The sequence below is a fragment of the Scardinius erythrophthalmus genome (assembly GCF_964197995.2).
Source record: "Scardinius erythrophthalmus genome assembly, chromosome: 16".
Taxonomy (NCBI): Eukaryota; Metazoa; Chordata; class Actinopteri; order Cypriniformes; family Leuciscidae; genus Scardinius; species Scardinius erythrophthalmus.
The window spans coordinates 33,443,457-33,455,835 of NC_138236.1; positions in this window are offsets into that span (position 1 = coordinate 33,443,457).

A 12,379-nucleotide genomic window follows, 5' to 3' on the forward strand; every position below is an offset into this window, starting at 1 on the left:
ATATCTCCTATGGGGTCATAGCCTGTTCCCCAATGGTATCTGCTTAAGCCTTTGCTGGAGGCATATATAGCCCTCGGGTCCCAGCAACTTTTCACCAAGGTGGTAGGACCCAGCGATCCATTGCACCACTTTGCATACCTTGTTTATTTGTGTAGCCTCCCGTCCAGATAGTAAATATGCACTTGCTTTGCAATACATCCATTGGGTTATTATGGAATCAAACTAATCAAGAGTTCTAGACTTTGACGGGTTCTTCTTATTTGCTTTCATGTTGCTTTTCCTCATGATTGCTGTATGAAATTTTTAGAGACAACTATGCCTAGGGTCTTGAAGTTCTATCACACCACATGTAGCCACTTATATGGTTTCTTACTTGGCATTTGTAACTCTTTAGGTATTTACAACACCACTGGTCACTATATGATAAAAGTGTGAAAATTAATCGTACTAAGAAGTTTGAATTAGTTCAACTTTGCTCTGTGTGGATGTATTGTTATGTTCCAGTGATGTTCTATGACTAAACCTTGAAAGAAAAATATATCACCTATGGGGTCAAAACCTGTTCCCCAATGGTATCTGCTGAAGCCTTTGCAAGAGACATATATACCCCTCAGGTCCCAGCAAGTTTTCACCATGGTGGTAGGACCCAGAGATCCATTTCGCCCCTTTGCATACCTTGTTTATTCGTGTAGCCTGCCCTCCAGATAATAAATATGCACTTGCTTTGCAATTCATCCATTGGGTTATTATGCAATCAAAACTAATCAAGAGTTCTAGACTTTGACAGTTTCTTCTTATTTGTTTTCATGTTGCTGTTCTCATGATTGCTGTATGAGATTTTTATAAACAACTATGCCTAGGGTCTTGAAGTTCTATCACACCACATGTAGCCACTTATAGATTTTCTTACTTGGCATATGTAACTTTTCAGGTTTTTTCAACACCACTGGTCACTATATGATAAAAGTGTGAAAAATAATCATAATAAGAAGTTTGAATTAGTTCACGTTTGCTCTGTGTGGATGTATTGTTCTGTTCCAGTGATGTTCTATGACTAAACCTTAAAGGGAAAAGATATCACCTATGGGGTCAAAGCCTGTTCCCCAATGGTATCTGCTGAAACCTTTGCAAGAGACATATATACCCCTCGGGTCCCAGCAACTTTTCACCAAGGTGGTAGGACCCAGCGATCCATTTCGCCCCTTTGCATACCTTGTTTATTCGTGTAGCCTGCCCTCTAGATAATAAATATGCACTTGCTTTGCAATTCATCCATTGGGTTATTATGGAATAAAACTAATCAAGAGTTCTAGACTTTGACGGGTTCTTCTTATTTGTTTTCATGTTGAATTTCTCATGATTGCTGTATGAGATTTTTATAGACAACTATGCCTAGGGTCTTGAAGTTCAATCACACCACATGTAGCCACTTATATGTTTTCTTACTTGGCATATGTAACTCTTCAGGTTTTTTCAACACCACTGGTCACTATATGATAAAAGTGTGAAAAATAATCATAATAAGAAGTTTGAATTAGTTCACGTTTGCTCTATGTGGATGTATTGTTCTGTTCCAGTAATGTTCTATGACTAAACCTTGAAGGGAAAAGATATCTCCTATGGGGTCAAAGCCTGTTTCACAGTGGTATCTGCTGAAGCCTTTGCTGGAGGCAGATATATCCCTCAGGTCCCAGCAACTTTTCACCAAGGTGGTAGGACCCAGCGATCCATTGCGCCACTTTTCATACCTTGTTTATTCGTGTAGCCTGCCCTCCAGATAATAAATATTCCCTTGATTTGCAATTCATCCACTGGGTTATTATGCAATCAAACTAATCAAGACTTTTAGACTTTGATGGTTTGTTATTTGTTTTCATGTTGCTTTTCTCATGATTGCTGTACGAGATTTTCATAGACACCTATGCCTAGGGTCTTGAAGTTCTATCACAACACATGTAGCCACTTATATGTTTTCTTACTTGGCATATGTAACTCTTTAGGTATTTACAGCATTACTGGTCAGTATATGATAAAAGTGTGAAAATTAATCGTAAGAAGAAGTTTATATTAGTTCAAGTTTGATCTGTGTGGATGTATTGTTCTGTTCCAGTGATGTTCTCTGACTAAACATTGAAGGGAAAAGATATCAACTATGGGGTCAAAACCTGTTCCCCAATTGTATCTGCTGAAGCCTTTGCAAGAGACATATATACCCCTCGGGTCCCAGCGACTTTTCACCAAGGTGGTAGGACCCAGCGATCCATTTCGCCCCTTTGCATACCTTGTTTATTCGTGTAGCCTGCCCTCTAGGTAATAAATATTCCCTTGATTTGCAATTCATCCATTGGGTTATTATGCAATCAAACTAATCAAGACTTCTAGACTTTGATGGTTTCTTCTTATTTGTTTTCATGTTGCTGTTCTCATGATTGCTGTACGAGATTTTCATAGACACCTATGCCTAGGGTCTTGAAGTTCTATCACACCACATGTAGCCACTTATATGTTTTTTTACTTGGCATATGTAACTCTTTAGGTATTTACAACATTACTGCTCAGTATATGATAAAAGTGTGAAAATTAATCGTAAGAAGAAGTTTATATTAGTTCAAGTTTGATCTGTGTGGATGTATTGTTCTGTTCCAGTGATGTTCTGTGACTAAACCTTGAAGGGAAAAGATATCTCCTATGGGGTCATAGCCTGTTCCCCAATGGTATCTGCTTAAGCCTTTGCTGGAGGCATATATAGCCCTCGGGTCCCAGCAACTTTTCACCAAGGTGGTAGGACCCAGCGATCCATTGCACCACTTTGCATACCTTGTTTATTCGTGTAGCCTGCCGTCCAGATAGTAAATATGCACTTGCTTTGCAATTCATCCATTGGGTTATTATGGAATCAAACTAATCAAGAGTTCTTGACTTTGACGGGTTCTTCTTATTTGCTTTCATGTTGCTTTTCCTCATGATTGCTGTTTAAGATTTGTGTAGACAACTATGCCTAGGGTCTTGAATTTCTATCACACCACATGTAGTAACTTATTTGTTTTCTTACTTGGCATATGTAACTCTTTAGGTTTTTTCAACACCACTGGTCACTATATGATAAAGGTGTGAAAAATAATCATAATAAGAAGTTTGAATTAGTTCACGTTTGCTCTATGTGGATGTATTGTTCTGTTCCAGTAATGTTCTATGACTAAACCTTGAAGGGAAAAGATATCTCCTATGGGGTCAAAGCCTGTTTCACAGTGGTATCTGCTGAAGCTTTTGCTGGAGGCATATATATCCCTCAGGTCCCAGCAACTTTTCACCAAGGTGGTAGGACCCAGCGATCCATTGCGCCACTTTTCATACCTTGTTTATTCGTGTAGCCTGCCCTCCAGATAATAAATATTCCCTTGATTTGCAATTCATCCACTGGGTTATTATGCAATCAAACTAATCAAGACTTTTAGACTTTGATGGTTTGTTATTTGTTTTCATGTTGCTTTTCTCATGATTGCTGTACGAGATTTTCATAGACACCTATGCCTAGGGTCTTGAAGTTCTATCACAACACATGTAGCCACTTATATGTTTTCTTACTTGGCATATGTAACTCTTTAGGTATTTACAGCATTACTGGTCAGTATATGATAAAAGTGTGAAAATTAATCGTAAGAAGAAGTTTATATTAGTTCAAGTTTGATCTGTGTGGATGTATTGTTCTGTTCCAGTGATGTTCTCTGACTAAACATTGAAGGGAAAAGATATCAACTATGGGGTCAAAACCTGTTCCCCAATTGTATCTGCTGAAGCCTTTGCAAGAGACATATATACCCCTCGGGTCCCAGCGACTTTTCACCAAGGTGGTAGGACCCAGCGATCCATTTCGCCCCTTTGCATACCTTGTTTATTCGTGTAGCCTGCCCTCTAGATAATAAATATTCCCTTGATTTGCAATTCATCCATTGGGTTATTATGCAATCAAACTAATCAAGACTTCTAGACTTTGATGGTTTCTTCTTATTTGTTTTCATGTTGCTGTTCTCATGATTGCTGTACGAGATTTTCATAGACACCTATGCCTAGGGTCTTGAAGTTCTATCACACCACATGTAGCCACTTATATGTTTTTTTACTTGGCATATGTAACTCTTTAGGTATTTACAACATTACTGCTCAGTATATGATAAAAGTGTGAAAATTAATCGTAAGAAGAAGTTTATATTAGTTCAAGTTTGATCTGTGTGGATGTATTGTTCTGTTCCAGTGATGTTCTGTGACTAAACCTTGAAGGGAAAGTATATCTGCTATGGGGTCATAGCCTGTTTCACAGTGGTATCTGCTGAAGCCTTTGCTGGAGGCATATATATCCCTCAGGTCCCAGCAACTTTTCACCAAGGTGGTAGGACCCAGCGATCCATTGCGCCACTTTTCATACCTTGTTTATTCGTGTAGCCTGCCCTCCAGATAATAAATATTCCCTTGATTTGCAATTCATCCACTGGGTTATTATGCAATCAAACTAATCAAGACTTTTAGACTTTGATGGTTTGTTATTTGTTTTCATGTTGCTTTTCTCATGATTGCTGTACGAGATTTTCATAGACACCTATGCCTAGGGTCTTGAAGTTCTATCACAACACATGTAGCCACTTATATGTTTTCTTACTTGGCATATGTAACTCTTTAGGTATTTACAGCATTACTGGTCAGTATATGATAAAAGTGTGAAAATTAATCGTAAGAAGAAGTTTATATTAGTTCAAGTTTGATCTGTGTGGATGTATTGTTCTGTTCCAGTGATGTTCTCTGACTAAACATTGAAGGGAAAAGATATCAACTATGGGGTCAAAACCTGTTCCCCAATTGTATCTGCTGAAGCCTTTGCAAGAGACATATATACCCCTCGGGTCCCAGCGACTTTTCACCAAGGTGGTAGGACCCAGCGATCCATTTCGCCCCTTTGCATACCTTGTTTATTCGTGTAGCCTGCCCTCTAGATAATAAATATTCCCTTGATTTGCAATTCATCCATTGGGTTATTATGCAATCAAACTAATCAAGACTTCTAGACTTTGATGGTTTCTTCTTATTTGTTTTCATGTTGCTGTTCTCATGATTGCTGTACGAGATTTTCATAGACACCTATGCCTAGGGTCTTGAAGTTCTATCACACCACATGTAGCCACTTATATGTTTTTTTACTTGGCATATGTAACTCTTTAGGTATTTACAACATTACTGCTCAGTATATGATAAAAGTGTGAAAATTAATCGTAAGAAGAAGTTTATATTAGTTCAAGTTTGATCTGTGTGGATGTATTGTTCTGTTCCAGTGATGTTCTGTGACTAAACCTTGAAGGGAAAATATATCTCCTATGGGGTCATAGCCTGTTCCCCAATGGTATCTGCTTAAGCCTTTGCTGGAGGCATATATAGCCCTCGGGTCCCAGCAACTTTTCACCAAGGTGGTAGGACCCAGCGATCCATTGCACCACTTTGCATACCTTGTTTATTCGTGTAGCCTGCCGTCCAGATAGTAAATATGCACTTGCTTTGCAATTCATCCATTTGGTTATTATGGAATCAAACTAATCAAGAGTTCTTGACTTTGACGGGTTCTTCTTATTTGCTTTCATGTTGCTTTTCCTCATGATTGCTGTTTAAGATTTGTGTAGACAACTATGCCTAGGGTCTTGAATTTCTATCACACCACATGTAGTAACTTATTTGTTTTCTTACTTGGCATATGTAACTCTTTAGGTTTTTTCAACACCACTGGTCACTATATGATAAAGGTGTGAAAAATAATCATAATAAGAAGTTTGAATTAGTTCACGTTTGCTCTATGTGGATGTATTGTTCTGTTCCAGTAATGTTCTATGACTAAACCTTGAAGGGAAAAGATATCTCCTATGGGGTCAAAGCCTGTTTCACAGTGGTATCTGCTGAAGCCTTTGCTGGAGGCATATATATCCCTCAGGTCCCAGCAACTTTTCACCAAGGTGGTAGGACCCAGCGATCCATTGCGCCACTTTTCATACCTTGTTTATTCGTGTAGCCTGCCCTCCAGATAATAAATATTCCCTTGATTTGCAATTCATCCACTGGGTTATTATGCAATCAAACTAATCAAGACTTTTAGACTTTGATGGTTTGTTATTTGTTTTCATGTTGCTGTTCTCATGATTGCTGTACGAGATTTTCATAGACACCTATGCCTAGGGTCTTGAAGTTCTATCACAACACATGTAGCCACTTATATGTTTTCTTACTTGGCATATGTAACTCTTTAGGTATTTACAACATTACTGGTCAGTATATGATAAAAGTGTGAAAATTAATCGTAAGAAGAAGTTTATATTAGTTCAAGTTTGATCTGTGTGGATGTATTGTTCTGTTCCAGTGATGTTCTCTGACTAAACATTGAAGGGAAAAGATATCAACTATGGGGTCAAAACCTGTTCCCCAATTGTATCTGCTGAAGCCTTTGCAAGAGACATATATACCCCTCGGGTCCCAGCGACTTTTCACCAAGGTGGTAGGACCCAGCGATCCATTTCGCCCCTTTGCATACCTTGTTTATTCGTGTAGCCTGCCCTCTAGATAATAAATATTCCCTTGATTTGCAATTCATCCACTGGGTTATTATGCAATCAAACTAATCAAGACTTCTAGACTTTGATGGTTTCTTCTTATTTGTTTTCATGTTGCTGTTCTCATGATTGCTGTATGAGATTTTCATAGACACCTATGCCTAGGGTCTTGAAGTTCTATCACACCACATGTAGCCACTTATATGTTTTTTTACTTGGCATATGTAACTCTTTAGGTATTTACAACATTACTGCTCAGTATATGATAAAAGTGTGAAAATTAATCGTAAGAAGAAGTTTATATTTGTTCAAGTTTGATCTGTGTGGATGTATTGTTCTGTTCCAGTGATGTTCTGTGACTAAACCTTGAAGGGAAAGTATATCTGCTATGGGGTCATAGCCTGTTCCCCAATGGTCTCTACTGCAGCCTTTGCTGGAGGCATATATACCTCTCGGTTCGGAGCAACTTTTCACCAAGGTGGTAGGACCCAGCGATCCATTGCGCCACTTTGCATACCTTGTTTATTCGTGTAGCCTGCCGTGCAGATAGTAAATATGCACTTGCTTTGCAATTCATCCATTGGGTTATTATGGAATCAAACTAATCAAGAGTTCTAGACTTTGACGGGTTCTTCTTATTTGTTTTCATGTTGCTGTTCTCATGATTGCTGTATGAGATTTTTATAGACAACTATGCCTAGGGTCTTCAAGTTCTATCAAACCACATGTAGCCACTTATATGTTTTCTTACTTGGCATATGTAACTCTTTAGGTATTTACAACACCACTGGTCACTATGTGATAAAAGTGTGAAAATTAATCGTAAGAAGAAGTTTATATTAGTTCAAGTTTGCTCTGTGTGGATGTATTGTTCTGTTCGAGTGATGTTCTGTGACTAAACCTTGAAGGGAAAAGATATCTCCTATGGGTTCATAGCCTGTTCCTCAATGGTCTCTGCTGCAGGCATATATACCCCTCGGGTCCCAGCAACTTTTCACCAAGGTGGTAGGACCCAGCGATCCATTGCGCCACTTTGCATACCTTGTTTATTCGTGTAGCCTGCCGTCCAGATAGTAAATATGCACTTGCTTTGCAATTCATCCATTGGGTTAATATGGAATCAAACTAATCAAGAGTTCTTGACTTTGACGGGTTCTTCTTATTTGCTTTCATGTTGCTTTTCCTCATGATTGCTGTTTAAGATTTGTATAGACAACTATGCCTAGGGTCTTGAATTTCTATCACACCACATGTAGTAACTTATTTGTTTTCTTACTTGGCATATGTAACTCTTTAGGTATTTACAACACCACTGGTCACTATATGATAAAAGTGTGAAAATTAATCATAAGAAGAAGTTTATATTAGTTCAAGTTTGCTCTGTGTGGATGTATTGTTCTGTTCCAGTGATGTTCTCTGACTAAACCTTTAAGGGAAAAGATATCACCTACGAGGTCAAAGCCTGTTCCCCAATGGTATCTGCTGAAGCCTTTGCAAGAGGCATATATACCCCTCGGGTCCCAGGAACTTTTCACCAAGGTGGGAGGACCCAGCGATCCATTGCTACAGGAATACCTTGTTTATTCATGTAGCCTGCCCTCCAGATAATAAATATGCACTTGCTTGGCATATCATCCATTGGGTTATTATGGAATCAAACTAATCAAGAGTTCTAGACTTTGACGGTTTCTTCTTATTTGCTTTCATATTGCTTTTCCTCATGATTGCTGTATGAGATTTTTATAGATAACTATGGCTAGGGTCTTGAAGTTCTATCACACCACATGTAGCCACTTATATGTTTTCTCACTTGGCATATGTAACTCTTTAGGTATTTACAACACCACTGGTCACTTTATGATAAAAGTGTGAAAATTAATCATAAGAAGAATTTTATATTAGTTCAAGTTTGCTCTGTGTGGATGTATTGTTCTGTTCCAGTAATGTTCTACGACTAAACCTTGAAGGGAAAAGATATCTCCTATGGGGTCATAGCCTGTTCCCCAATGGTCTCTGCTGCAGCCTATGCTGGAGGCATATATACCCCTCTGGTCCCAGCAACTTTTCACCAAGGTGGTAGGACCCAGCGATCCACTGCACCACTTTGCATACCTTGTTTATTCGTGTAGCCTGCCGTCCAGATAGTAAATATGCGCTTGCTTTGCAATTCATCCATTGGGTTATCATGGATTCAAACTAATCAAGAGTTCTAGACTTTGACGGGTTCTTCTTATTTGCTTTCATTTTGCTTTTCTCATGATTGCTGTATGAGATTTTTATAGACAACTATGCCTAGGGTCTTGAAGTTCTATCACACCACATGTAGCCACTTATATGTTTTCTTACTTGGCATATGTAACTCTTCAGGTTTTTTCAACACCACTGGTCACTATATGATAAAGGTGTGAAAAATAATCATAATAAGAAGTTTGAATTAGTTCACGTTTGCTCTATGTGGATGTATTGTTCTGTTCCAGTAATGTTCTATGACTAAACCTTGAAGGGAAAAGATATCAACTATGGGGTCAAAACCTGTTCCCCAATTGTATCTGCTGAAGCCTTTGCAAGAGACATATATACCCCTCGGGTCCCAGCGACTTTTCACCAAGGTGGTAGGACCCAGCGATCCATTTCGCCCCTTTGCATACCTTGTTTATTCGTGTAGCCTGCCCTCTAGATAATAAATATTCCCTTGATTTGCAATTCATCCATTGGGTTATTATGCAATCAAACTAATCAAGACTTCTAGACTTTGATGGTTTCTTCTTATTTGTTTTCATGTTGCTGTTCTCATGATTGCTGTACGAGATTTTCATAGACACCTATGCCTAGGGTCTTGAAGTTCTATCACACCACATGTAGCCACTTATATGTTTTTTTACTTGGCATATGTAACTCTTTACGTATTTACAACACCACTGGTCACTCTATGATAAAAGTGTGAAAATTAATCGTAAGAAGAAGTTTATATTAGTTCAAGTTTGCTCTGTGTGGATGTATTGTTCTGTACCAGTGATGTTCTGTGACTAAACCTTGAAGGGAAAAGATATCTCAGTAGTTAATACCAGGGACCTTGTGTCAAAATGATTTACGACTTTGACCTTTGACCTTTTGGCAGGTTGAACTTCCGGTGACCTTTATGATTGACAGGTTGAACTTCCGGAATGCGGTCATGGGATTAACCTATTGACCCTGCTAGCCTATCGATCATGTTGTATGACAGTTAGTTTTGAACTATGACCTAGCTAGGACTAAATCATAATTTTGACGGGTAGTTATATTAACAGATGTTTTTTGCCGGTTGTTTGAACTTTGTCCCAGTTATATGTGTGTGCGTGGTTATTGTGCCTGCGCCCCCACCGCAGTGAAAGTGAGAAGCGTATGTCACACAAAATAATCTCATCCTTTAAAATAAAACATACATTGAAACCAATTATTTTAGAGAGTTGGAAAGTATGTCCATACCATGGATGTCCACAAAAATAATTAACCTAAAGTTGAAAAACATACCTTGAAAAGCTTACTAAAACCAATTATTTTAGTTTTAGCTACAAAATAAAATCGTCTTACATAAAACATTCTATCCTTTATATTCTATCCTTTCTATCCTTTATATAATATAGAGGATACAAAACAATTAAAGTTGAAAAAACATACCTGTAAAAGTGTATAATATAAAATAATTATTTTAGCTGAATAAAATTGTCTTACCTTATTTTAGAAAGTTGAAGTATACCATTGATGTCCACAAAAAATGCAATGTATGAATGGATTCAAAATTGTTTTACACAACTGAATTCACATAGTCATTCCTGAATGACCTCACACTCTCAAAACATAAGGAGCGCACTTCTAATGTATGTGTGTCAAAAAGTAAAACACACGTGTCTGTCTGTGTGTGTGTGTGTGTGTGTGTGTGTGTGTGTGTGTGTGTGTGTGTGTGTGTGTGTGTGTGTGTGTGTGTGTCTATGCGCACGCCCCTATTCCTGTGAGCTCTGACATCTGAAACACGGTGAAGTCTATATCAGACTAAAGTTGAAAACATGCCTTTAAAAGTATAATATAAATATCTTATTGATCCAATTATTTTAGTTTTAGATGAATAAAAGAATACAAAATAAAAAGCTTGCTAAAAATAAAAATCATCTTACATGTTAGAGGTAAAGTATACCACGGATGTCCATAAAAATGCAATGTATGAAACGGAGTCGCAGGTCCCTCCTGCCTTCACATTCCTGAACAGTATATATAAATGGGGTCAGTTATTTCATATATGTCACATTCAGTTATTTCACATTCATATGTAAAACATTCTGTTCTTTTTAAAAGTATATAAATCTTAATAATATACAATAATATCTTACTAAAATAATTAAAGTTGAAAAAAGATTCTATCATTTAAAAGTGTTTAAATGAAATCTTGCAAATTAAACTAAAGTTGAAAAACATACTGTTCTTTTAAAGCACTTAAAAAGCTTACTAAAACCAATTGTTTTAGTTTTAGATAAAAATTACATAAAACATTCTATCCTTTATATTCTATCATTTATATAAATGATATAATCTAAAACAATTAAACTAAGGTTGAAAAACATTCTATCCTTTAAAAGTATATAATGAAATGCTTATACAATATATCTTACTAAAAATAAAAATCATCTTACATGTTAGAGGTAAAGTATACCACGGATGTTCATAAAAATGCAATGTATGAAACGGAGTCGCAGGTCCCTCCTGCCTTCACATTCCTGAACAGTATATATAAATGGGGTCAGTTATTTCATATATGTCACATTCAGTTATTTCACATTCATATGTAAAACATTCTGTTCTTTTTAAAAGTATATAAATGTTAATAAAATAATATACAATAATATCTCACTAAAATAATTAAAGTTGAAAAATGATTCTATCCTTTAAAAGTGTTTAAATTAAATCTTGCAAATTAAACTAAAGTTGAAAAACATACTGTTCTTTAAAAGCATTTAAAAAGCTTACTAAAACCAATTGTTTTAGTTTTAGATAAAAATTACATAAAACATTCTATCCTTTATAATCTAAAACAATTAAACTAAGGTTGAAAAACATTCTATCCTTTAAAAGTATATAATGAAATGCTTATACAATATATCTTACTAAAAATAAAAATCATCTTACATGTTAGAGAGAGTTAAAGTATGTCCTACCATGGATGTCCACAAAAATGCAATGTATGAATGGGTTCAAAATTGTTTTACACAACTGAATTCACATAGTCATTCCTGAATGTCTCTCAAAGCACCGTCTCAAAACATAGGGAGCACGCCTCTAATGTATGTGCGTCAAAAGTAAAACACACGTGTCTGTGTGTCTGTGTCTGTGTCTGTGTCTGTGTGTGTGTGTGTGTGTGTGTGTGTGTGTGTGTGTGTGTGTGTGTGTGTGTGTGTGTGTGTGTGTGTGTGTGTGTGTGTGTGTGTGTGTGCGCGTGTGTGGGTCTATGCGCACCCCCCTATTGCTGTGTGCTCTGCAGGGCCGGCGCTCCGCACACGCACATCACGCACTGCGCGTAGGGCACCAAGTGCTTGGGGGGGCACCAAAAAATCTGGGTCGTGAAAAATCAACACAATAGGCTACTAGTATTTAACAAATAAAATGTGTCTAAAGCATGTTAATATACAAAAGCAATACAAAAGTAATATAGGCCTAGACCAAATTAGTCGAGAAAAAGGTGAATCTCCTGTGCCAGTCTCCCTCTGATGCCCCCCCTCCCCACCTCCCAGTGGTCTGTTCGATTATGCCTCAATCAATGTCAAATTTGG